Source organism: Rattus norvegicus, chromosome 18, assembly GCF_036323735.1.
Source record: "Rattus norvegicus strain BN/NHsdMcwi chromosome 18, GRCr8, whole genome shotgun sequence".
Taxonomy (NCBI): Eukaryota; Metazoa; Chordata; class Mammalia; order Rodentia; family Muridae; genus Rattus; species Rattus norvegicus.
The window spans coordinates 266,111-293,460 of NC_086036.1; the positions used below are offsets into that span (position 1 = coordinate 266,111).

The 27,350-nt window shown below is 40.4% G+C and overlaps 1 non-coding gene and 1 pseudogene across 1 annotated transcript; one reads left to right on the plus strand and one right to left on the minus strand.

The window, feature by feature from the left end:
* The window catches only part of Zfp91-ps2 (zinc finger protein 91, pseudogene 2), a 130,000-nt pseudogene that overhangs the window by 3,417 nt on the left and 99,233 nt on the right, over positions 1 to 27,350 (plus strand).
* On the minus strand, positions 22,745 to 22,851 carry LOC120098427 (U6 spliceosomal RNA). Its single transcript, XR_005496588.1, has one exon. It is a non-coding gene; the product is annotated as a U6 spliceosomal RNA (small nuclear RNA).

The following is a 27,350-nucleotide window of genomic DNA, read 5'->3' on the forward strand; positions in this document are numbered from 1 at the left end:
ACTTCCCCTTACGGTTGGTATAAGGAGAATATTAGCATGGAACAGAGGTTGTTCCACATGACATAGTCAGTCCCTTGTCTGGACATTCTGTTCTTTCCTCGAGAGCTCTTCATATTCCCTGTGATGTCACCAGTGTTGTGTCAATGCAGACTGCTCCTAGTGCATTCACTTAGGCCCTAGGCTTTCACACATATTAATGTTATAAAGGCTGAAGAGTTTATGAGGACGGACAATCTGGAACTTAGACAAGAGAGAAGAAGAAATGTGGTGTTCCATATGCACAAATAACAAGAAGAAAGATATGGTTTTGATGAAATAGTGAGTCCTGGGAAAGAGAATTGAAAATTCCTGAAGAAGACATAGTTGAGGCTGGTTTCTAAGTAAAGGGTCACAAAAACAGAGCCTCTGTGAAGCTAATGAAATTTTGTTTTACCAAAATTCCATAAAGACAGTAATTCCAGCACAGTTGTTTTCCACCCCAAAGCAGGTAGTTGGAAAGGAAAGCTATTTACTGTTAATTCCTGCCTTTTACTCTTACTGGATTTTGACGTCGTAACATGGGAATAAAAGGAGACCATAAGAAATCAGGAAGGAGATAAGATTGCTTCTTTATAGGAAATCAAACACATTACTCCTAGTTGACATTTTTTACAGTCAGTATTAAGTAGCAGTGACTTGGAATTAAATGTACTTATGCAACTTTATGTTCAGGATATGCAAACTTATGATTCAACCTCTTTAGACAATCTCACCTTGAGAATAACCCACTTAGCTCTCTGAATTGTATGTTCTGGCTTATAAGCATATCTGTAATGCAGCCAAACAACTAAGAATCAGAAACTGGACACATTTTGCCAGTTCAGGGGTGTTTTGGACTTCCACTGGGTGAATGGATCAATCATTTAATGATTGTTTGCCCTTATATGACTTTTTGATTCACAGACATTGGACTCATGTGACATGGTAAGATATCTGTTTATCTCCAAGGATATGAGAGTTGGTGGAATGGGCCATTAATCCCTATCTTCTCTAACCATACAGTTCAGGGTTCTGAAGTAAAGTTCCAACTTATGCCATTGTTAACTTCCTTAAATCAATTCTAGATTGCAAAGCCTTTGGTCTGTACACAAATTCCTGTATATTGTGCCTTAGATTCTGTGAATACATTCCTTCTTGCATTTGCCCTGTATCTCATTGTGTTCTCACTATTTGCCTCTGTGTGTGTGTGTTTCTCTCTTTTTTCTCTTGCTGTCATCTTCTCTTCATTTTCATTTTTGCATATATATTTGCATACTTATACAACCTAGCAGAATGTGAAAGCCATGATTCTGCACTTTATCCTACACATTTTCCTGTTCAAAGTTTCAAGGTACATCCTGTCCTAAAATATCAGATCCCTGTTATACAGCAGCACTCTTGGCTCATGTTATCACCTAAGAGGAATTTTTTAATCCCGTGCAGGATTTAAAGCTCTCCTGTATTGGCTCCCATTCCCAGAAAATGTGCAATATCTGACTATTCAGTAATACTTATCCAGGATTCTAAAATCACTGTTGTGATAACTGGAGAAATAAAGTGAAGTTTTGTGTGGGCACAGACCTGTAGCATAAGCTCCTGCCAACAAAAGGGACTGTAATCCTCAGGCCTACTGAATCATCACTTGCTGACAGAGCATCATCTATTTGAACATATACCCTTAGGTGTCCTTCTGTCTGAATAATGAGTTTTATTATGACCAAAATTTCACAGTAAATAGGATCTATTGTAAGGTGTGTTGAGAAGTACTTTTAGTTTATCCCCAGTGAACAGAGAACAGTAGAGGTAAAATATTTCTGGTCGACTGCTTGTCTGCACAACTTTGGAGCCTGTGAAGGACAGGTGAACCTCCCCTTTATGCTGGCAAGTCAAGACATTTTAATAGGGTAGAATCCATGCTTCTGCATGGTGGATTGTTTGGTTACTCTCTTGTATAGGTCACTTTTTTTTAATGAACTGACACTGACACAGAAATTACCATCTATAGACAACACTGAAAACTAAGTGAGACTAGCATTAGGGCCCAGAATTAAGTAACTCCTATCCTGAATGGGCCTCATTTTCCATCTTAATACCTGTAAATAGCCTGGCCCTGGCTATGCCTTTCTCAACTGGGGGTCCTCAGCATAGTTTGCTTTTGCCTTGGTAAGTCATACCAGACAGATAGAATAAATTATCTTTCTCTACAAACACATCTTCTGGCAGATAATAGTTTAATATTAGTATTTCACAAACTACACTGTCCTTAGTGGACAGTGTGGTGTGAGACCTATCTATTTTCTATCAGAAAGCTAAACATATCCCATCTTGAAAATATTATAAACAACTCAATCAAAAAATTGGTATAGAACTAAACTGAGAATTCACAACAGTGGAATATCAAATGGCTGAGAACCACCAAAATAAATGATCAAAGTCTTAAGTGATCAGAGAAATGTAAATCAAAATTACTCTGAGTTTCCACCTTACACCAGTCAGAATAGCTAAGATAAAAACCTCAGGTGATAATACATGTCAGTGAGGATGTGGAGAAAGAAAACACTCCTCCATTGCTTAGGATTGCAAACTAGTACAATCGCTCTGGAAATGAATTTGGAGGTTCCTCAGAAAAGTGGAAATACATCTACCTGAAGGACCAGAAATACTACTCTATGGAATATACTCCAAAGATGCCCCACCATGCCACAGGAGCACATGTTCCATTATGTTCATAGCATACTTGTTTGTTATAGACAGAATCTGAAAACAACCCAGATGTCACATGACAGAAAATGATGTTCATTTACACAATGGCATACAGCTCTGTTTTTTAGAATAAGGACATGCTGAGTTTTTCAGGCAAATGGGTGGAACTGGAAAGGTCATCCTGTGTGAGGTAACTTAGACACAAAATGACATGCATGACATGTCCTCATTAATAAGTAGATATTAACAAATAAATAAGTAGAGAATTCACAACATACAGTCAATAGAAGCAAAATGGTCAATAAGCTGAAAGTCACAAGTGAGGATGCCTCAATATCACTTCGGAGGAAGAAGGAAGCACTAGGCGGGATGGGCAATGGAAGGAAAGGGGATTGGGGTCAAGCAAAACAAGAGAAAAAAAAGAAAAGAAAAGAAGAAAATATCCTCACTCATTCACAAAGGACAAGTTTTGGGATGGCTTTAAGAGCAGCTGAGTGTCTTCGTATCCTTCCCTGTAGCTGTTGTAGGAGATGAATGGGGTTATAGGCCTGAAGTATAACTCAGTGTTATTGTATTTCTCTAGTTTGCACAATGGCTTAGAAACAAACTGAGCCATAGGGACTTTTAGGGAAGAAATATTAAGAACTCAATTACATCTGAGTCAAAGTCTACAAAAAAGGAGTGTCTTTGTAAAAGCCTTTATGTCACTCTAAATTGCAGTCACCCTACCTTCCCTCCATGGATTCCATTGTTTCCTGTGTGTGTGTGTGTGTGTGTGTGTGTGCTTTCATGTGTTTGCTAAGGATAACCTTCATCCTTGGGTGGAAACAATCTCTAAAGTATCATTAAAGTGTAGATATATCTATATCTATAAACTATGTCTATTATATATACATACATATATACATAGATATGTATACATACATACATATCTAGAAATATACACACCTGTACAGTTGGAGACAGAGAGGGAGAGACAGAACAACACAGAGAGAACAAGAGACAGATAGAGAAAGAGATAGAGAGTGATGAAAATGTAGCTGTAGGCATTTTCCTAAATGTCATGAATATAGATAAAGAACTATGAAATTCCTTGGTTTAAGGATTTAGATAATGGGATGTTTCAGTAGATAATGATACGTGCGTCCAAGTCTAGAAACATGAGTTAATTCTTAGGAACACACAAGATAGAATGAATAAACTCCCATAAAAATTCTCTAGTCTTCCTCATAACTCAACGAGAATAATCTTCTCTGTATTTCATTGTCAGTTCTGCTGCCTAAGGTCAAATAAGGTTAAGTGCTGTAAGTTGCTATTGGAGACATGTTTGATGTCAGTGATCGTGTCTGCAAACTGAAGCTATGTTGAGGTCAGTGCTGCATGATATAACCAGAAATCATCATGGGGTCCATTATTCCTAGTTCTAGTGGAGACCCTGTGATTGCTATGAAGTGTGCTACTTCTGGAGAACATGTTAAATTCCAAGATCTATACTGACAAGGGAGGTCATATTGAAGAATGTGTTCTTATCTGGCACTTGAGATCAGATTCATGTCTAAGATACTACTTGTTATGAGAAATTCTCTTACTGTCCCTGATGCATGCATGTAGCACCTATTATCAACCATGAAATGTACAATATCCTTACTACAACCATAAGGGCTAGTGATGTCAAAGGTCTATCCTATCATTGGACAAGAGGTTTATGACCATAATTTCTTTTGCCCTCTGAATCAATGCAGAAGTCAGTTACATATACCTGGAAGCATACACCATGATATTGGCTAAGGTAATTTTTGCCAATGGCAACCTCATTGTGAGTGATCCTAGTTGACACTGGGAACAAAGTTAATTTCATTAATGCAAAGGGGTTGCAGAAGCTTGGGTGATGTGAATTCTACATGCTGTCTCTAGTAGCCATGTTGAAATCCATAGTCAGTGTTGCCGCTGAAGACATTGTGGATGTTAAGAATCCCTGAGAACATCAGAATCTACAATGAAGTTCATTAAGAATACTTGCTGTTCAAAGAAGTGCAGGTCAACAGGAACTGGATGTAGATCTCTCCTGAGAGACACAGCCAGATACAGCAAATACATAGGCGAATGCCAGCAGCAAACCACTGAACTGAGAATGGGACCCCCATTGAAGGAATCAGAGAAAGGACTGAAAGAGCTTGAAGGGACTGGAGACCCCATATGAACAACAATGCCAACCAACCAGAGCTTCCAGGGACTAAGCCACTACCCAAAGACTATGCATGGACTGACCCTGGGTTCCAACCTCATAGGTAGCAATGAATAGCCTAGTAAGAGCACCAGTGGAAGGGGAAGCCCTTGGTCCTGCCAAGACTGAACCCCCAGTGAACGTGATTATTGGAGGGAAGGTGGTAATGGGGGGAGGATGGAGAGAGGAAGCCCATATAGAAGGGGAGGGGGAGAGATTAGGGGGATGTTGGCCCAGAAACTGGGAAGGGGAATAACAATCGAAATGTAAATAAGAAATACTCAAGTTAATAAAGAAAAAAAGAGTACTTGCTGTTTAGGATCATGTTGAGTTACATTTTCTGAGATATGATATATATCTCATAAGACAACTCTGTATGTCCATAATTCTTCAGGCCTGTAGTATCCAATATGTCAGTGATCCCTGTTCTATCTGGTGACCACATTAATATCACTTTCATTAATTGTGAAAGGAATCATTATTGATTTCTGTTATCTATGCTTCTGGACAAAACCTAAGAAGTGTTTTACTATTCATAAGCAATTTGATGTAGCAATACATCCTGCAATTAGTAAAGAGGTGTGTCTACATAGTCATACCTGCCCCGTGAAAGTAAATGTTCCTTTTACTTGCTGGAAATTGACAACATGTTATCTCACAGGTCCTGCCATAGACAAATAGATAAGGAGTAATTCATACGCCCACTTTGGATTGATGATGTCTCTGATCCCAACTACCAAGGGGAATGTATTGCATTACCAATCCATGATGTCACTGATAAACATGTTGACACCCACAGTCTGAGTGGTCATTAAAAAGCTGCATGATGTTCAGACTACCTGCAACTACCAGAATCTACACTGAAGTTCAGTCAATACAGCTGTCTTGGATAATGTTGAGGTACATATTTTATATATATATTATGTTGATGTCATATATATATATATATATATATATATATATATATTTCCACCAGACACCACTCTATGTCCATGATATTTCAGACATCTATTTAAATCAAACATAAGAATGTTTTGTGAAGTCTATGGTAGGAATTGTTGCCTAAATTCATAATGAGGTAAATGCTATGGGTTGCTACTGGAGACGTTATAATGTCTGAGATCCTAACTGCTACATAAAACTATGTTGATGGCAATGTGGCATGCTGTGACCAATAATCATGATGGACTCCATTATTCCTTTTGCTAATAGAAACCCTAGTTGTGACTATGATTTGTGATGCTCCTTGAGAACATGCAGAAATCCAAGCTCCATGCTGGTGCTGGAGGTCTTGTTGATGTAAGTGTTCTGAGATGACAGGGAATATCAGATGGATGACTGAGATGCCATCTTCCACAGAAAATTCTGTTGACTTCCCCGATGTATGCGTTTTGTGTCTGCTATCATACATGTAATTTACATGGTTATGACTCTCCTAGAACTGTGCTGTCAAGAATCAATTCTGCCAAGCTGGAAAGAACCCAGATGCCTTCAACAGAGGAATGGATACAGAAAATGTGGTACATCTATACAATGGAGTACTACTCAGCTATCAAAAAACAATGACTTTATGAAATTCATAGGCAAATGGATGGAACTGGAAAATATCATCCTGAGTGAGGTAACCCAATCTCAGGAAAAAAAAACACATGGTATGCACTCATTGATAAGTGGATATTAGCCCAAATGCTTGAATTACCCTAGATGCACAGAACACATGAAACTCAAGAAGGATGACCAAAATGCAGATGCTTCATTCCTTCTTTAAATGGGGAACAAGAATACCCTTGGGAGGGAATAGGGAGGCAAAGTTTAGAACAGAGGTTGAAGGAACACCCATTCAGGGCCTGCCCCACATGTGGCCCATACATATACAGCCACCAAACTAGATAAGGTGGATGAAGCATAGAAGTGCAGGCTGACAGGAGCCAGATGTAGATCTCTCCTGAGAGACACAGCCAGAATACAGCAAATACATAGGCGAATGTCAGCAGCAAACCATGGAACTGAGAACGGGACCCCCGTTGAAGTATTCAGAGAAAGGACTGAAAGAGCTTGAAGGGGCTCAAGACCCCATATGTACAACAATGCCAACCAACCAGAGCTTCCAGGGACTAGGTCACTACCCAAAGACTATGCATGGACTGACCCTGGGTTCCAACTACATAGGTAGCAATAAATAGCCTAGTAAGAGCACCAGTGGAAGGGGAAGCCCTTGATCCTGCCAAGGCTGGACCCTCAGTGAACATGATTGTTGTGGGGAGGGCAGTAATGGGGGGACGATGTGGAGGGGAACACCCATATAGAAAGGGAGGGGGAGGGATTAGGGTGATGTTGGCCTGGAAACCAGGAAAGGGAATAACATTTGAAATGTAAATAAGAAATACCCAATTTAATAAAGATGGAAAGAAAAGAAAAAAAGAATCAATTCTGCCACTGGAGAACTTTATGACCATAATTTTTTCTACCCTTTTAATCTATGTGGATATCATAGATATATAAGTAACAATAGACACCATGGTATTGCTGAAGATCCCTACAGCCATTGGCCTCCCTGTTGTCAGTGATCCCTGCTACAACTTAGGACTATATCAATATCACTAATTCAAAGTGCATCCAAGAACTCTGAGGATATCCGTTATTCAAGCTGCCTCCTGTAGCCATGTTTAAACCCATATTTTATGATGCTTCCAATGATATGGTTAATGTCCAGGATCCCTGAGGCCAGCAAAACATTAGGTGCAGTGTGTTAGGTCATACTGTTCCTTCAGTCCATGTTGAGTTCCACCTTCTATATTATATCGAGGAGATTATATATATATATATAATATATATATATATCCTCAATACATACATATATATATATCCCATATATATCCCCCGCCTCTCTCTCTCTCTCTCTCTCTCTCTCTCTCTCTCTCTCTCTCTCTCTATCTATATCTCAGCATCAGATACCATTGTATGTTCATGATATTTTATTCCTTCAGTAGCTACAATGTAAGTAATTCCCTGTTGCCTCTCTGGATCTCCTTAAAATGAGTGTCTCCAACTGCCAATACAATCTATATTGATATCAGTTATCCATTTTTTCACAACAAGAACTTGTTATTTATAAGAAGTCTGCTGTCAGCTGTACAAATTTGATAACAAGGATCCATCCTGTCACTAGAGAAGAGTTTTCTGTACATGGTCATTACTGCCCTCTGATATATCTTGAGGGCTCTGGTACTTTCTGACAATAGACAAGGTGCTATATCCCAGATCCTTGCTTCCATAGGCAACCAGGTCCTCAGTGGTCCCTATTATCACTTTGGACCACTTAATGACATCAGCGATCCCAACTGCCAAGTTAAGTGTATTGATATTGTATGGATATAATGCAACTGGTAACCATGTTGAAATCCATTGTTAGTGTTGTCTTTGAAGAGTTCTGTGCTGCCTGTGATCCTTTAGTGTATAAAATGTCTGTGATACATGCATGAAGCCCCTGTTGTTGATTATATTATGTATAAGATCCTCACTGCAACCAGATGAACTGATCAAGGTGTCAAGGATCCATCCTGTCAATGGAGATGTTTATGTTAATATTCTTTCTTGCCCTCTGAATCTACACTGATCTCAATTATATTCATAAAATTAGATACCATGATATTGCCCAAGGCGAATATTGACACAGGAAACCTTGAATTCAGTGATCCCTGTTAGAAATGAGGACCATGTTAATATCACAGATTCAAAGTGCCACCAGAACCAATGTTGATGTCCACTTCAGTGATGACACTGGCATCTATGTAGAATGCCATAGTCCATGTTGCTTCTGAAGAGACTGTTAATGACAAGAAACCTTCTTTCTACTGGTGTTTAGGGTGAAGTTCCTAGTCAATGCTGCTAACTAAGGTTATGCTGAGTTACCTTTCCTGTGATATCTTGAGGTCAGTGATGCATTGTGGCAACAGACATCATTGTATGTCCTTGAACCCTGATACTACTAGCATCCATGTTAGAGATAACTGGTGACACATGAGACTACATTAATCTGAGAGATTCCGTCTGCTACCAGAATCTATACTGATGTCAGTGATCAAATGGACTGCCCTCTGAAACCATGTTATATATGAAATTTGTGATGCGTGCTGTACCCTTTTTGATGTCAAGAATCCATTCCATCCATTAGAGAAAATGTTTCTGTCCATGGACTGACCTGGTTTCTGAAACTGCATCAATGTTACTGATATCTCCTGAAAGAAAACACCATGGTCTATCATAGATCTCTGAGGGCTCTGGGCCACCAGCAACAATGATGGTGTTCATTATTCCTATTGAGGTCTTAACTGCCACAGAAAACTATTGTTATGTCTGTGATGTATGGTTATAGCCCCTCTGTAGAGCATGACATGTATAAGATCCTAACTATCACCAGAATAACTATTGATACAAATGGTCAAACCTTACAAATACCTGTCAGTATAACTATTTTCATGTTGAGGATCCATACTGCAACTAGAGATGATGTTCCAGTCCATGATCTGACCTTCCAGTTAAACTATGTTGTCAATGACAACTCCGTGCTAATAAACTTTTTGGTATATTCCTGATCAATGCTGCCAAAAAACTGTAGGATTTTAATGAACCCAGGTCACACTGGACCAGAATGATTCTTTTAGTGATCCAACCCACCAATGGGAGCAATGCTGACCTCAGTACTACCTGTTTCCACAAGCAAACAAGATGATCTCCTTCATTGCTATTGAGATTCCACCTGCCAGAGAAAAATGGTGAGCTCCTTGATGTATGCATATATCCCTTACTATAGACAATATTGTGTAAACTACCATGAGAAGTAGTATTTATGTTAGTAAGCAGTCCTGTGACTAAAAAAATGATGTATGTAAATAACTTCTTTCTCTGGGTATTTTCTGATGTCACTGGCATACCTTACAAAATATATGATGGTATAGCCCTAGATGCAGTGTTCTCTCCTGCCTCTGGAAATTATACTAATATCACCAATCTAAACTGCTCTCACGAATTATGTTAATATCTATCACCCATGCTGCCAAGAGTACATAAGTTAATACACATAGTCCATGTTGCTTCTGAAGTGATTGTTAATATTAATGAGTCTGTGACCACCAGAATTTACTCTGATGTTCATGGTCAATGCTGCTGCTTGAGGTCATGTGAAAAGCTTTGAGATAAGTTATAGTGAAGGGATTGATATATTTTGGGAAAAATACCATTGCATATCTACAATCTTTGATGCCAGGAGCTGTCAGCATGGCACTGTTCTCTGCTGCCAATTGGAATATTAATATGAATTACTCCAATTGCCATCCAAATCTATACCAAACTTTTGCCATCAGTCAATGATACAAACTTCTGCCATCTCACACCATGATATGTATTTGTGCTGCCAGTTGTAAAGAATTTCAGGTCAAAGTTTTATCCTGCCACTTGAGAAGAAATTTCTGTCCATGGTATAATATACCTTCTGAAACTGTGCACACATCATTTATGCCTCCTGGCAACAAACATCATTGTTTATCCCTGGTGATGGGTGCTACTAACCACCAGGATATTAGGGATCCCTGCTGCCACTTTATGCCATTATATCATTGATCTCAATTGCAAAAGAAAATATATTGATGTTACTTAATCCTCCTGCCTGTGGTAACTTTGTTAATATCCTTAGTCAGTGTTCACTTTGAGCACTATTGCCAGAAGAGTTGATCTTCAAGTTCATGGACAATACTGCTGCCTATTTCATGCTAAGGGCTCAGACTGCCATCGGAGAGATATGTGTGATAATACTTGCAAGTGGAAATTATAATGATATCAATGCTGCCTGCTGTGTTTAGCAAACAAGAGGGTGTCCATGGATATTATTGAGATCCTACCTGCCACAAGAAACTATGATGATTTCCACGATTCATGCATGTGGACCACAATGTAGAGCATATTAAGTAAAAGATACTTTTTGACATCAGATATATATATATATATATATATATATATGTATATATAATTTTTATTAACTTGAGTATTTCTTATTTACATTTCTTTTTTTTTTTTTATTAACTTGAGTATTTCTTATATACATTTCAAGTGTTATTCCCTTTCCCGGTTTCCGGACAAACATCACCCTCCCCCCTCCCCTTCCTTATGGGTGTTCCCCTCCCAAACCTCCCCCCATTGCCACCCTCCCCGCATAGTCTAGTTCACTGGGGGTTCAGTCTTAGCAGGACCCAGGGCTTCCCCTTCCACTGGTGCTCTTACTAGGATATTCATTGCTACCTATGGGGACAGAGTCCAGGGTCAGTCCATGTATAGTCTTTAGGTAGTGGCTTAGTCCCTGGAAGCTCTGGTTGCTTGACATTGTTGTACTTTTGGGGTCTCGAGCACCTTCAAGCTCTTCCAGTTCTTTCTCTGATTCCTTCAACGGGGGACCTATTCTCAGTTCAGTGGTTTGCTGCTGGCATTCGCCTCTGTATTTGCTGTATTCTGGCTGTGTCTCTCAGGAGCGATCTACATCCGGCTCCTGTCGGTCTGCACTTCTTTGCTTCATCCATCTTGTCTAATTGGGTGGCTGTATATGTATGGGCCACCTGTGGGGCAGGCTCTGAATGGGTGTTCCTTCAGTCTCTGTTTTAATCTTTGCCTCTCCCTTCCCTGCCAAGGGTATTCTTTTTCCTCATTTAAAGAAGGAGTGAAGCATTCACATTTTGATCATCCGTCTTGAGTTTCCTTTGTTCTAGGGATCTAGGGTAATTCAAGCATTTGGGCTAATAGCCACTTATCAATGAGTGCATACCATGTATGTCTTTCTGTGAGTGGGTTAGCTCACTCAGGATGATATTTTCCAGTTCCAACCATTTGCCTACGAATTTCATAAACTCGTTGTTTTTGATAGCTGAGTAATATTCCATTGTGTAGATGTACCACATTTTCTGTATCCATTCCTCTGTTGAAGGGCATCTGGGTTCTTTCCATTTTCTGGCTATTATAAATAAGGCTGCGATGAACATAGTGGAGCACGTGTCTCTTTTATATGTTGAGGCATCTTTTGGGTATATGCCCAAGAGAGGTATGGCTGGATCCTCAGGCAGTTCAATGTCCAATTTTCTGAGGAACCTCCAGACTGATTTCCAGAATGGTTTTACCAATCTGCAATCCCACCAACAATGGAGGAGTGTTCCTCTTTCTCCACATCCTCGCCAGCATCTGCTGTCACCTGAGTTTTTGATCTTAGCCATTCTCACTGGTGTGAGGTGAAATCTCAGGGTTGTTTTGATTTGCATTTCCCTTATGACTAATGATGTTGAACATTTCTTTAGGTGTTTCTCAGCCATTCGGCATTCCTCAGCTGTGAATTCTTTGTTCAGCTCTGAACCCCATTTTTTAATAGGGTTATTTGTTTCCCTGCGGTCTAACTTCTTGAGTTCTTTGTATATTTTGGATATAAGGCCTCTATCTGTTATAGGATTGGTAAAGATCTTTTCCCAATCTGTTGGTTGTCGTTTTGTCCTAACCACAGTGTCCTTTGCCTTACAGAAGCTTTGCAGTTTTATGAGATCCCATTTGTCGATTCTTGATCTTAGAGCATAAGCCATTGGTGTTTTGTTCAGGAAATTTTCTCCAGTGCCCATGTGTTCCAGATGCTTCCCTAGTTTTTCTTCTATTAGTTTGAGTGTGTCTGCTTTGATGTGGAGGTCCTTGATCCACTTGGACTTAAGCTTTGTACAGGGTGATAAGCATGGATCGATCTGCATTCTTCTACATGTTGCCCTCCAGTTGAACCAGCACCATTTGCTGAAAATGCTATCTTTTTTCCATTGGATGGTTTTGGCTCCTTTGTCAAAAATCAAGTGACCATAGGTGTGTGGGTTCATTTCTGGGTCTTCAATTCTATTCCATTGGTCTATCTGTCTGTCTCTGTACCAATACCATGCAGTTTTTATCACTATTGCTCTGTAATACTGCTTGAGTTCAGGGATAGTGATTCCCCCTGAAGTCCTCTTATTGTTGAGGATAGCTTTAGCTATCCTGGGTTTTTTGTTATTCCAGATGAATTTGAAAATTGTTCTGTCTAACTCTTTGAAGAATTGGATTGGTATTTTGATGGGGATTGCATTGAATCTGTAGATTGCTTTTGGTAAAATGGCCGTTTTTACTATATTAATCCTGCCAATCCATGAGCATGGGAGATCTTTCCATCTTCTGAGGTCTTCTTCAATTTCTTTCCTCAGTGTCTTGAAGTTCTTATTGTACAGATCTTTTACTTGCTTGGTTAAAGTCACACCGAGGTACTTTATATTATTTGGGTCTATTATGAAGGGTGTCGTTTCCCTAATTTCTTTCTCGGCTTGTTTCTCTTTTGTATAGAGGAAGGCAACTGATTTATTTGAGTTAATTTTATACCCAGCCACTTTGCTGAAGTTGTTTATCAGCTTTAGTAGTTCTCTGGTGGAACTTTTGGGATCACTTAAATATACTATCATGTCGTCTGCAAATAGTGATATTTTGACCTCTTCTTTTCCGATCTGTATCCCTTTGATCTCCTTTTGTTGTCTGATTGCTCTGGCTAGAACTTCAAGAACTATATTGAATAAGTAGGGAGAGAGTGGGCAGCCTTGTCTAGTCCCTGATTTTAGTGGGATTGCTTCAAGTTTCTTTCCATTTAGTTTAATGTTAGCAACTGGTTTGCTGTATATGGCTTTTACTATGTTTAGGTATGGGCCTTGAATACCTATTCTTTCCAGGACTTTTATCATGAAGGGGTGTTGAATTTTGTCAAATGCTTTCTCAGCATCTAATGAAATGATCATGTGGTTCTGTTCTTTCAGTTTGTTTATATGATGGATCACGTTGATGGTTTTCCTTATATTAAACCATCCCTGCATGCCTGGGATGAAGCCTACTTGATCATGGTGGATGATTGTTTTGATGTGCTCTTGAATTCGGTTTGCCAGAATTTTATTGAGTATTTTTGCGTCGATATTCATAAGGGAAATTGGTCTGAAGTTCTCTTTCTTAGTTGGGTCTTTGTGTGGTTTAGGTATAAGAGTAATTGTGGCTTCATAGAAGGAATTTGGTAGGGCTCCATCTGTTTCAATTTTGTGGAATAGTTTGGATAATATTGGTATAAGGTCTTCTATGAAGGTTTGATAGAATTCTGCACTAAACCCGTCTGGACCTGGGCTCTTTTTGGTTGGGAGACCTTTAATGACTGCTTCTATTTCCTTAGGAGTTATGGGGTTGTTTAACTGGTTTATCTGTTCCTGATTTAACTTCGATACCTGGTATCTGTCTAGGAAATTGTCCATTTCCTGAAGATTTTCAAGTTTTGTTGAATATAGGTTTTTATAGTAAGATCTGATGATTTTTTGAATTTCCTCTGAATCTGTAGTTATGTCTCCCTTTTCATTTCTGATTTTGTTAATTTGGACGCACTCTCTGTGTCCTCTCGTTAGTCTGGCTAAGGGTTTATCTATCTTGTTGATTTTCTCAAAGAACCAACTTTTAGTTCTGTTGATTCTTTCTATGGTCCTTTTTGTTTCTACTTGGTTGATTTCAGCTCTGAGTTTGATTATTTCCTGTCTTCTACTCCTCCTGGGTGTATTTGCTTCTTTTTGTTCTAGAGCTTTTAGGTGTGCTGTCAAGCTGCTGACATATGCTCTTTCCTGTTTCTTTCTGCAGGCACTCAGCGCTATGAGTTTTCCTCTTAGCACAGCTTTCATTGTGTCCCATAAGTTTGGGTATGTTGTACCTTCATTTTCATTAAATTCTAAAAAGTTTTTAATTTCTTTCTTTATTTCTTCCTTGACCAGGTTATCATTGAGTAGAGCATTGTTCAATTTCCACGTATATGTGGGCATTCTTCCCTTATTGTTATTGAAGACCAGTTTTAGGCCGTGGTGGTCCGATAGCACGCATGGGATTATTTCTATCTTTCTGTACCTGTTGAGGCCCGTTTTTTGACCAATTATATGGTCAATTTTGGAGAAAGTACCATGAGGAGCTGAGAAGAAGGTATATCCTTTTGCTTTAGGATAGAATGTTCTATAAATATCCGTTAAGTCCATTTGGCTCATGACTTCTCTTAGTCTGTCTACATCTCTGTTTAATTTCTGTTTCCATGATCTGTCCATTGATGAGAGTAGGGTGTTGAAATCTCCCACTATTATTGTGTGAGGTGCAATGTGTGTTTTGAGCTTTAGTAAGGTTTCTTTTACATATGTAGGTGCCCTTGTATTTGGGGCATAGATATTTAGGATTGAGACTTCATCTTGGTGGATTTTTCCTTTGATGAATACGAAGTGTCCTTCCTTATCTTTTTTGATGACTTTTAGTTGAAAATTGATTTTATTTGATATTAGAATGGCTACTCCAGCTTTCTTCTTCTGACCATTTGCTTGGAAAATTGTTTTCCAGCCTTTCACTCTGAGGTAATGTCTGTCTTTGTCTCTGAGGTGTGTTTCCTGTAGGCAGCAGAATGCAGGGTCCTTGTTGCGTATCCAGTTTGTTAATCTATGTCTTTTTATTGGGGAGTTGAGGCCATTGATATTGAGAGATATTAAGGAATAGTGATTATTGCTTCCCGTTATATTCATATTTGGAAGTGAGGTTATGATTGTGTGCTTTCATTCTCTTTGTTTTGTTGCCAAGATGATTAGTTTCTTGCTTCTAGGGTATAGCTTGCCTCCTTATGTTGGGCTTTACCCTTTATTATCCTTTGTAGTGCTGGATTTGTAGAAAGATATTGTGTAAATTTGGTTTTGTCATGGAATATCTTGGTTTCTCCATCTATGTTAATTGAGAGTTTTGCAGGATACAGTAACCTGGGCTCGCATTTGTGTTCTCTTAGGGTCTGTATGACATCTGTCCAGGATCTTCTGGCCTTCATAGTTTCTGGCGAAAAGTCTGGTGTGATTCTGATAGGTCTCCCTTTATATGTTATTTGACCTTTTTCCCTTACTGCTTTTAATATTCTTTCTTTATTTTGTGCGTTTGGTGTTTTGACAATTATGTGACGGGAGGTGTTTCTTTTCTGGTCCAATCTATTTGGAGTTCTGTAGGCTTCTTGTATGCCTATGGGTATCTCTTTTTTTAGGTTAGCGAAGTTTTCTTCTATGATTTTGTTGAAGATATTTACTGGTCCTTTGAGCTGGGAGTCTTCACTCTCTTCTATACCTATTATCCTTAGGTTTGATCTTCTCATTGAGTCCTGGATTTCCTGTATGTTTTGGACCAGTAGCTTTTTCCGCTTTACATTATCTTTGACAGTTGAGTCAATGATTTCTATGGAATCTTCTGCTCCTGAGATTCTCTCTTCCATCTCTTGAATTCTGTTGGTGAAGCTTGTATCTACAGCTCCTTGTCTTTTCTTTTGATTTTCTATGTCCAGGGTTGTTTCCATGTGTTCTTTCTTGATTGCTTCTATTTCCATTTTTAATTCCTTCAACTGTTTGATTGTGTTTTCCTGGAATTCTTTTAGGGATTTTTGCGATTCCTCTCTGTAGGCTTCTACTTGTTCTCTAAGGGAGTTCTTTATGTCTTTCTTGAAGTCCTCCAGCATCATGATCAAATATGATTTTGAAACTAGGTCTTGCTTTTCTGGTGTGTTTGGATATTCCGTGTTTGCTTTGGTGGGAGAATTGGGCTCCGATGATGCCATGTAGTCTTGGTTTCTGTTGCTTGGGTTCCTGTGCTTGCCTCTCGCCATCAGATTATCTCTAGTGTTACTTTGTTCTGCTATTTCTGACTGTGGCTAGACTGTCCTATAACCTGTGTGTCAGGAGTGCTGTAGACCTGTTTTCCTGTTTTCTTTCAGCCAGTTATGGGGACAGAGTGTTCTGCTTTCGGGCGTGTAGTTTTTCCTCTCTACAGGTCTTCAGCTGTTCCTGTGGGCCTGTGTCTTGAGTTCACCAGGCAGGTTTCTTGCAGGGGAAAAATTGGTCCTACCTGTGGTTCCAAGACTCAAGTTTGCTCGTGGGGTACTGCCTAAGTCCTCTCTGCTGTGGCAGCAACCGGGAAAATCTGTGCTGCTCCTTCCGGGAGCCTCCGTGCACCAGGGTTTCAGATGACGTTTGGTGTTTTCCTCTGGCGCCTGGATGTGCACAGAGTGCAGTCTCTTCTGGTTTCCCAGGCGTGCCCGCCTCTCTGAAGGTTCAGCTCTCCCTCCTACGGGATTTGGGTGCAGAGAACTGTTTATCCGGTCTGTTTCCTTCAGGTTCCGGCAGTGTCTCAGGCGCAGGGGTCCTGCCGCTCCCGGGCCCTCCCCTACGGGAACCCAGAGGCCTTATACAGTTGCCTCTTGGGCCAGGGATGTGGGCAGGGGTGGGCAGTGTTGGTGGTCTCCTCCGCTGTGCAGCCTCAGGAGTGCCCACCTGATCAGGCGGTGAGGTCTCTCTCCCACGGGGTTTGGGAGCAGAGAGCTGCTGCGGTCCGGGATCCGCCTGTGTGGGACTTCCGATAAACACAGGAAGTGCCCGGCCTTAGAGGAATTTTGCCTCTGTGTGTCCTGAGTTCACCAGGCAGGTTTCTTGCAAGGGAAAAGTTGGTCCTACCTGCAGTTCCAAGGCTCAAGTTTGCTCGTGGGGTACTGCCTAAGTCCTCTCCGCTGTGGCAGCAACCGGGAAGATATGCGCCGCTCTTTCCGGGAGCCTCCGTGCACCAGGGTTCCAGATGGCGTTTGGTGTTTTCCTCTGGCGCCTGGATGTGCACAGAGTGCAGTCTCTTCTGGTTTCCCAGGCGTGCCCGCCTCTCTGAAGGTTCAGCTCTCCCTCCCTCGGGATTTGGGTGCAGAGAACTGTTTATCCGGTCTGTTTCCTTCAGGTTCCGGCAGTGTCTCAGGCGCAGGGGTCCTGCCGCTCCCGGGCCCTCCCCTACGGGAACCCAGAGGCCTTATACAGTTGCCTCTTGGGCCAGGGATGTGGGCAGGGGTGGGCAGTGTTGGTGGTCTCCTCCGCTCTGCAGCCTCAGGAGTGCCCACCTGATCAGGCGGTGAGGTCTCTCTCCCACGGGGTTTGGGAGCAGAGAGCTGCTGCGGTCCGGGATCCGCCTGTGTGGGACTTCCGATAAACACCTTATTTACATTTCGAATGTTATTCCCTTTCCCGGTTTCCGGGCAAAATCCCCTAATCCCTCCCCCTCCCCTTCTTTATGGGTGTTCCCCTCCCCACCCTCCCCCTATTGCCGCCCTCCCCCCAACAATCATGTTCACTGGGGGTTCAGTCTTAGCAGGACCAAGGGATTCCCCTTCCACTGGTGATCTTACTAGGATATTCATTGCTACCTATGAGGTCAGAGTCCAGGGTCAGTTCATGTATAGTCTTTAGGTAGTGGCTTAGTCCCTGGAAACTCTAGTTGCTTGGCATTGTTGTTCATAAGGGGTCTCGAGCCCCTTCAAGCTCTTCCGGTTCTTTCTCTGATTCCTTCAATGGGGGTCCTATTCTCAGTTTAGTGGTTTGCTGCTGGCATTCGCCTTTGTATTTGCTATATTCTGACTGTGTCTCTCAGGAGAGATCTACATCCGGCTCCTGTCGGCCTGCACTTCTTTGCTTCATCCATCTTGTCTAATTGGGTGGCTGTATATGCATGGGCCACATGTGGGGCAGGCTCTGAATGGGTGTTCGTTCTGTCTCTGTTTTAATCTTTGCCTCTCTATTCCCTGCCAAGGGTATTCTTGTTCCCCTGTTAAAGAAGGAGTGAAGCATTCACATTTTGATCATCCGTCTTGAGTTTCCTGTGTTCTATGCATCTACGGTAATTCAAGCATTTGGGCTAATAGTAACTTATCAATGAGTGCATACCATGTGTGTTTTGCTGTGATTGGATTACCTCACTCAGGATGATATTTTCCAGTTCCAACCATTTGTCTATGAATTTCATAAAGGCATTGTTTTTGATAGCTGAGTAATATTCCATTGTGTCGATGTACCACATTTTCTGTATCCATTCCTCTGTTGAAGGGCATCTGGATTCTTTCCAGCTTCTGGCTATTATAAATAAGGCTACTATGAACATAGTGGAGCACGTGTCTTTTTTATATGTTGGGGCATATGTTGGACCCAAGAGAGGTATAGCTGGGTCCTCAGGTAGTTCAATGTCCAATTTTCTGAGGAACCTCCAGACTGATTTCCAGAATGGTTGTATCAGTCTTCAATCCCATCAACAATGGAGGAGTGTTCCTCTTTCTCCACATCCTCGCCAGCATTTGTTGTCACCTGAGTTTTTGATCTTAGCCATTCTCACTGGTGTGAGATGAAATCTCAGGGTTGTTTTGATTTGCATTTCCCTTATGACTAAAGATGTTGAACATTTCTTTAGGTGTTTCTCAGCCATTCGGCATTCCTCAGCTGTGAATTCTTTGTTTAGTTCTGAACCCCATTTTTTAATAGGGTTATTTGTCTCCCTGCAGTCTAACTTCTTGAGCTCTTTGTATATTTTGGATATAAGCCCTATATCTGTTGTAGGATTGGTAAAGATCTTTTCCCAATCTGTTGGTTGCCATTTTGTCCTAACCACAGTGTCCTTTGCCTTACAGAAGCTTTGCAGTTTTATGAGATCCCATTTGTCGATTCTTGATCTTAGAGCATAAGCCATTGGTGTTTTGTTCAGGAAATTTTTTTCCAGTGCCCATGTGTTCGAGATGCTGCCCTAGTTTTTCTTCTATTAGTTTGAGTGTATCTGGTTTGATGTGGAGGTCTTTGATCCACTTGGACTTAAGCTTTGTACAGGGTGATAAGCATGGATCGATTTGCATTCTTCTACATGTTGACGTCCAGTTGAACCAGCACCATTTGCTGAAAATGCTATCTTTTTTCCATTGGATGATTTTGGCTCCTTTGTAAAAAATCAGGTGCCTATAGGTGTGTGGGTTCATTTCTGGGTCTTCAATTCTGTTCCATTGGTCTGTCTGTCTGTCTCTGTACCAATACCATGCAGTTTTTATCACTATTGCTCTGTAATATTGCTTGAGTTCAGGGATAGTGATTCCCCCTGAAGTCCTTTTATTGTTGAGAATAGTTTTAGCTATCCTGGGTTTTTTGTTATTCCAGATGAATTTGCAAATTATTCTGTCTAAATCTTTGAAGAATTGGATTGGTATTTTGATGGGGATTGCATTGAATCTGTAGATCACTTTTGGTAAAATGGCCATTTTTACTATATTAATCCTGCCAATCCATGAGCATGGGAGATCTTTCCATCTTCTGAGGTCTTCTTCAATTTCTTTCTTCAGAGTCTTGAAGTTCTTATTGTACAGATCTTTTACTTGCTTGGTTAAAGTCACACCGAGATACTTTATATTGTTTGGGTCTATTATGAAGGGTGTCGTTTCCCTAATTTCTTTCTTGGCTTGTTTCTCTTTTGTGTAGAGGAAGGCTACTGATTTATTTGAGTTAATTTTATACACAGTCACTTTGCTGAAGTTGTTTATCAGCTTTAGTAATTCTCTGGTGGAACTTTTGGGATCACTTAAATATACTATCATATCATCTGCAAATAGTGACATTTTGACTTCTTTACCAATCTGTATCCCCTTGATTTCCTTTTGTTGTCTGATTGCTCTGGCTAGGACTTCAAGAACTATATTGAATAAGTAGAGAGAGAGTGGGCAGCCTTGTTTAGTCCCTGATTTTAGTGGGATTGCTTCAAGTTTCTCTCCATTTAGTTTAATGTTAGCAACTGGTTTCATGTATATGGCTTTTACTATGTTTAGGTATGGACTTTGAATTCCTCTTCTTCCCAGGACTTTTATCATGAAGGGGTGTTGAATTTTGTCAAAAGCTTTTTCAGCATCTAATGAAATGATCATGTGGTTTTGTTCTTTCAGTTTGTTTATATAATGGATCACGCTCATGGTTTTTTGTATATTAAACCATCCCTGCATGCCTGGGATGAAGCCTACTTGATCATGGTGGATGATTGTTTTGATGTGCTCTTGGATTCGGTTTGCCAGAATTTTATTGAGTATTTTTGCGTCGATATTCATAAGGGAAATTGGTCTGAAGTTCTCTTTCTTTGTTGGGTCTTTGTGTGGTTTAGCTATAAGAGTAATTGTGGCTTCATAGAAGGAATTTGGTAGTTCTCTTTCTTTGTTGGGTCTTTGTGTGGTTTAGGTATAAGAGTAATTGTGGCTTCATAGAAGGAATTTGGTAGTGCTCCATCTGTTTCAATTTTGTGGAATAGTTTCGATAGTATTGGTATGAGGTCTTCTATGAAGATCTGATAGAATTCTGCACTAAACCCGTCTGGACCTGGGCTCTTTTTAGTTGGGAGACCTTTAATGACTGCTTCTATTTCCTTAGGAGTTATGGGGTTGTTTAACTGGTTTATGTGTTCCTGATTTAACTTTGGTACCTGGTATCTGTCTAGGAAATTGTCCATTTCCTGCAGATTTTCAAGTTTTGTTGAATATAGGCTTTTATAGTAAGATCTGATGATATTTTGAATTTCCTCTGAATCTGTAGTTATGTCTCCCTTTTCATTCCTGATTTTGTTAATTTGGAAACACTCTCTGTGTCCTCCCGTTAGTCTGGCTAAGGGTTTATCTATCTTGTTGATTTTCTCAAAGAACCAACTTTTAGTTCTGTTGATTCTTTCTATGGTCCTTTTTGTTTCTACTTGGCTGATTTCAGCTCTGATTTTGATTATTTCCTGTCTTCTACTCCTCCTGGATGTATTTGCTTCTTTGTTCTAAAGCTTTTAGGTGTGCTGTCAAGTTGGTGACATATGCTCTCTCCTGTTTCTTTCTGCAGGCAGTCAGAGCTATGAGTTTTCCTCTTAGCACAGCTTTCATTGTGTCCCATAAGTTTGGGTATGTTGTACCTTCATTGTCATTAAATTCTAAAAAGTCTTTAATTTCTTTCTTTATTTCTTCCTTGACCAGGTTATCGTTGAATAGAGCATTGTTCAACTTCCATGTATATGTGGGCATTCTTCCCTTATTGTTATTGAAGACCAGCTTTAGCTTGTGGTGGTCTGATAGCACGCATGGGATTATTTTTATCTTTCTGTATCTTTCGAGGCCTGTTTTATGACCAATTATATGGTCCATTTTGGAGAAAGTACCATGAGGAGCTGAGAAGAATGTATATCCTTTTGCTTTAGGATAGAATGTTCCATAAATATCTGTTAAATCCATTTGGTTCATGACTTCTCTTAGTGTGCCTATGTCTCTGTTTATTTTCTGTTTCCATGATCTGTCCATTTATGAGAGTGGAGTGTTGAAATCTCCTCCTATTATTTTGTGAGGTTCAATGTGTGCTTTGAGCTTTAGTAATGTATCTTTTATGTATGTAGGTGCCCTTGTATTTGGAGCATAGATATGTAGGATTGCGAGTTCATCTTGGTGGATGTTTCCTTTGATGAATATGAAGTGTCCTTCCCTATCTTTTTCAATGACTTTTAGTTGAAAATTGATTTTTTTTGATATTAGAATGGCTACTCCAGCTTACTTCTTCTATTTGCTTGGAAAGTTGATTTCCAGCCTTTCACTCTGAGGTAGTGTCTGTCTTTGTCTCTGAGGTGTGTTTTCTGTAGGCAGCAGAATGCAGGGTCTTCATTGCGTATCCAGTTTGTTAATCTATGTCTTTTTATTGGGGAGTTGAGACCATTAATGTTGAGAGATATTAAGGAGTAGTGATTGTTGCTTCCTGTTATATTCATATTTGGATGTGAGGTTATGTTTGTGTGCTTTTCTTCTCTTTGTTTTGTTGCCAAGACGATTAGTTTCTTGCTTTTTCTAGGGTGTAGCTTGCCTCCTTATGTTGGGCTTTACCATTTATTATCCTTTGTAAAAATATGGAACGCTTCACGAATTTGCGTGTCATCCTTGTGCAGGGGCCATGCTAATCTTCTCTGTATCCTTCCAATTTTAGTATATGTGCTGCCGAAGCGAGCACTTGACATCAGATTTGCTTATGATGTCAATTATCCATCCTGCCAATTGAGAATAGGTTTATATGCATGACCTTATCTGCCCTCTGGATCTAGGATGATATCTCTGATATAATTGGAAGTTAACACTATGGTATCTATACTAATGTCAGAGCTACACTCTGCTATATATGAGGGGGAGGGGACAGTATCATCCTGTTTATGCCAATTGGTTGGTAGTTCAGAATCTGAAAGTCTCAATGGCCCAAGTTAGCTGACTGTGTTGACCGTTTATTGAACCTCAAATCCCATTTTGGACCCTCAAACCTTCCCGCAACTTTCCCATAAGAGGCCCTGAGCTCATTTCAGTTCTCTCTGTGGGTGTCTGTATCTGACCAAGTCAGCTTCTGGGTAGAGTCTCATAGAGGGCAACATACTTCTGTCTGAAAGCCTAACATAGTATCATTAATAATGTCAGGGATTAGTAGTTGCTCATGGGATGGATCTCTAGTTGGGGCAGTTAATGTTTTGCCATTGCCTTAATATCTGCTCTATCCCCCCTTCCATGCATTTCTGGTAGACAGGAAAAAAGAAAAACTGTTCAAACATTTTGTGAATGTGTTGGTGTGACTATAGCTTCACTGGAGTTCCTGCATTGTTATAAGAGGTGGCCTCTTTATGTTCCAGAAACCCAATGTTGTGAGTTGCAGATAAGGTCACCCCCATTGATCCTGGGGTGCCTCCCTTATCCCAGGTCTCAGTCTCATTCTCAAGATACCCCGGCCCAAAACTACCCATCCTGGTAAATTTTAGATTTATATTCATAATCATACCGATCTGGAAAGTTGTCCTGCCCCTCCCCACACTTGATTCTGAACACCTCAATTACCCTACTCATTTTTTTCTCACCTACTTACCTCTTTGTAGTTTCATGAGGTTCCATTTCTTAATTGTTAATCTTAGAGGCTGAGCCATTTATATTCTCTTCAGGAAGTTGTTTCCTGTACCAGTGTGTTGAACATATTTGCTACTTTTTCTTTCATGTGATTCACTGTATCTGTTTTTATGTTGAGTTCTTTGGTCCACTCAGACTCAAATTTTGTGCAGGATGATAGGTATGAATGCATTTGAATTCTTCTACATGCAGATATCCAGTTAGAGCAGCGCCACTTGATGAAGATGCCTTCTTTTGTTCCTGTATATCCTTGCCTTTTTTGTCAAAAATTAAGTGTCCATTGGTTTGTGGGATTATTTCAAGGTCTTCCATTCAATTTCATTGATCCTTTGATCTATTCCTATATCAATAAGATACAGTTTTTAATATTATTGTTCTGTAGTATATCTTGAAGTCAGGGATAGTGATAGTTCTGGAAGCTTTTTTATTGTTAAGGATTGTTTTATCTATTCTGGGTTTTTGTTTATCTGTATGAAGCTTAGAATTGTGCTTTCAATGTCCATAAAAATAGTGTTGGAATTTTGATGGGGATTGCATTGAATCTGTAAATTGCTTTTCATCAGAAGGTCATTTTCAATTTGTTAATACTACTGCTCATGACCATGGGAAATCTTTCCATATCAGTTTCTTTCTTCAGGGAATTGCAGTTCTTCTCATACAGTTAATTCACTTGCTTGTTTAGAGTTACACAGAGATATTTTACAATGTTAATGATTATTATAAACTGTTTTTAATTTCTTTCTTGAACCATGAGGGATATTGATTATTATGAGCTAACTTTATATTCAGCTGCTTTGCTGAAGGTGTTTTTCAGTTTTCTTATGTTTACTATCATATCATCTGCAAATAGTGATACATTGACTTCTTCTCCAGTTTGTATCCATGTAAACTCCTTTAGTCATCTTATTGCTCTGGATAGAACTTCAAATACTATATTAAATAAATAGGGAGAGAGCGGGGAGGCTTCTCTTGTCCCTTATTTCACTTTCTCTACATTTAGTGTCATGTTGACCATTGGCTTCCCATATACTGCTTTGATTATGTTTTTTTTTTTTTACATTTTATTTTTTTTTTATTAACTTGAGTATTTCTTATATACATTTCGAGTGTTATTCCCTTTCCCGGTATCCGGGCAAACATCCCCCTCCCTCCTCCCCGTCCTTATGGGTGTTCCCCTCCCAACCCTCCCCCCATTGCCGCCCTCCCCCCTCCCGTCTAGTTCACTGGGGGTTCAGTCTTAGCAGGACCCAGGGCTTCCCCTTCCACTGGTGCTCTTACTAGGATATTCATTGCTACCTATGAGGTCAGAGTCCAGGGTCAGTCCATGTATAGTCTTTAGGTAGTGGTTTAGTCCCTGGAAGCTCTGGTTGCTTGGCATTGTTGTACATATGGGGTCTCGAGCTCCTTCAAGCTCTTCCAGTTCTTTCTCTGATTCCTTCAACGGGGGTCCTATTCTCAGTTCAGTGGTTTGCTGCTGGCATTCGCCTCTGTATTTGCTGTATTCTGGCTGTGTCTCTCTTTTTTATATGTTGGGGCATCATTTGAGTATATGCCCAAGAGAGGTATAGCTGGATCCTCAGGCAGTTCAATGTCCAATTTTCTGAGGAACCTACAGACTGATTTCCAGAATGGTTGTACCAGTCTGCAATCCCACCAACAATGGAGGAGTGTTCCTCTTTCTCCGCATCCTCACCAGCATTTGCTGTCACCTGAGTTTTTGATCTTAGCCATTCTCACTGGTGTGAGGTGAAATCTCAGGGTTGTTTTGATTTGCATTTCCTTTATGAATAAAGATGTTGAACATTTCTTTAGGTGTTTCTCAGCCATTCGGCATTCCTCAGCTGTGAATTCTTTGTTTATCTCTGAACCCCATTTTTTTTATTAACTTGAGTATTTCTTTTTTTTTTTATTAACTTGAGTATTTCTTATATACATTTCAAGTGTTATTCCCTTTCCCATTTCCGGGCAAACAACCCCCTCCCCCCTCCCCTTCCTTATGGGTTTTCCCTCCCAACCCTCCCCCCATTGCCGCCCTCCTCCCATAGTCTAGTTCACTGGGGGTTCAGTCTTAGCAGGACCCAGGGCTTCCCCTTCCACTGGTGCTCTTACTAGGATATTCATTGCTACCTATGGGGTCAGAGTCCAGGGTCAGTCCATATATAGTCTTTAGGTAGTGGCTTAGAACCTGGAAGCTCTGGTTGCTTGACATTGTTGTACTTTTGGGGTCTCGAGCCCCTTCAAGCTCTTCCAGTTCTTTCTCTGATTCCTTCAACGGGGGACCTATTCTCAGTTCAGTGGTTTGCTGCTGGCATTCGCCTCTGTATTTGCTGTATTCTGGCTGTGTCTCTCAGGAGCGATCTACATCCGGCTCCTGTCGGTCTGCACTTCTTTGCTTCATCCATCTTGTCCAATTGGGTGGCTGTATATGTATGGGCCACCTGTGGGGCAGGCTCTGAATGGGTGTTCCTTCAGTCTCTGTTTTAATCTTTGCCTCTCCCTTCCCAGCCAAGGGTATTCTTTTTCCTCATTTAAAGAAGGAGTGAAGCATTCACATTTTGATCATCCGTCTTGAGTTTCCTTTGTTCTAGGGATCTAGGGTAATTCAAGCATTTGGGCTAATAGCCACTTATCAATGAGTGCATACCATGTATGTCTTTCTGTGATTGGGTTAGCTCACTCAGGATGATATTTTCCAGTTCCAACCATTTGCCTACGAATTTCATAAACTCGTTGTTTTTGATAGCTGAGTAATATTCCATTGTGTAGATGTACCACATTTTCTGTATCCATTCCTCTGTTGAAGGGCATCTGGGTTCTTTCCATTTTCTGGCTATTATAAATAAGGCTGCGATGAACATAGTGGAGCACGTGTCTCTTTTATATGTTGAGGCATCTTTTGGGTATATGCCCAAGAGAGGTATAGCTGGATCCTCAGGCAGTTCAATGTCCAATTTTCTGAGGAACCTACAGACTGATTTCCAGAATGGTTTTACCAGTCTGCAATCCCACCAACAATGGAGGAGTGTTCCTCTTTCTCCACATCCTCGCCAGCATCTGCTGTCACCTGAGTTTTTGATCTTAGCCATTCTCACTGGTGTGAGGTGAAATCTCAGGGTTGTTTTGATTTGCATTTCCCTTATGACTAAAGATGTTGAACATTTCTTTAGGTGTTTCTCAGCCATTCGGCATTCCTCAGCTGTGAATTCTTTGTTTAGCTCTGAACCCCATTTTTTAATAGGGTTATTTGTTTCCCTGCGGTCTAACTTCTTGAGTTCTTTGTATATTTTGGATATAAGGCCTCTATCTGTTGTAGGATTGGTAAAGATCTTTTCCCAATCTGTTGGTTGCCGTTTTGTCCTAACCACCGTGTCCTTTGCCTTACAGAAGCTTTGCAGTTTTATGAGATCCCATTTGTCGATTCTTGATCTTAGAGCATAAGCCATTGGTGTTTTGTTAAGGAAATTTTTTCCAGTGCCCATGTGTTCCAGATGCTTCCCTAGTTTTTCTTCCATTAGTTTGAGTGTGTCTGGTTTGATGTGGAGGTCCTTGATCCACTTGGACTTAAGCTTT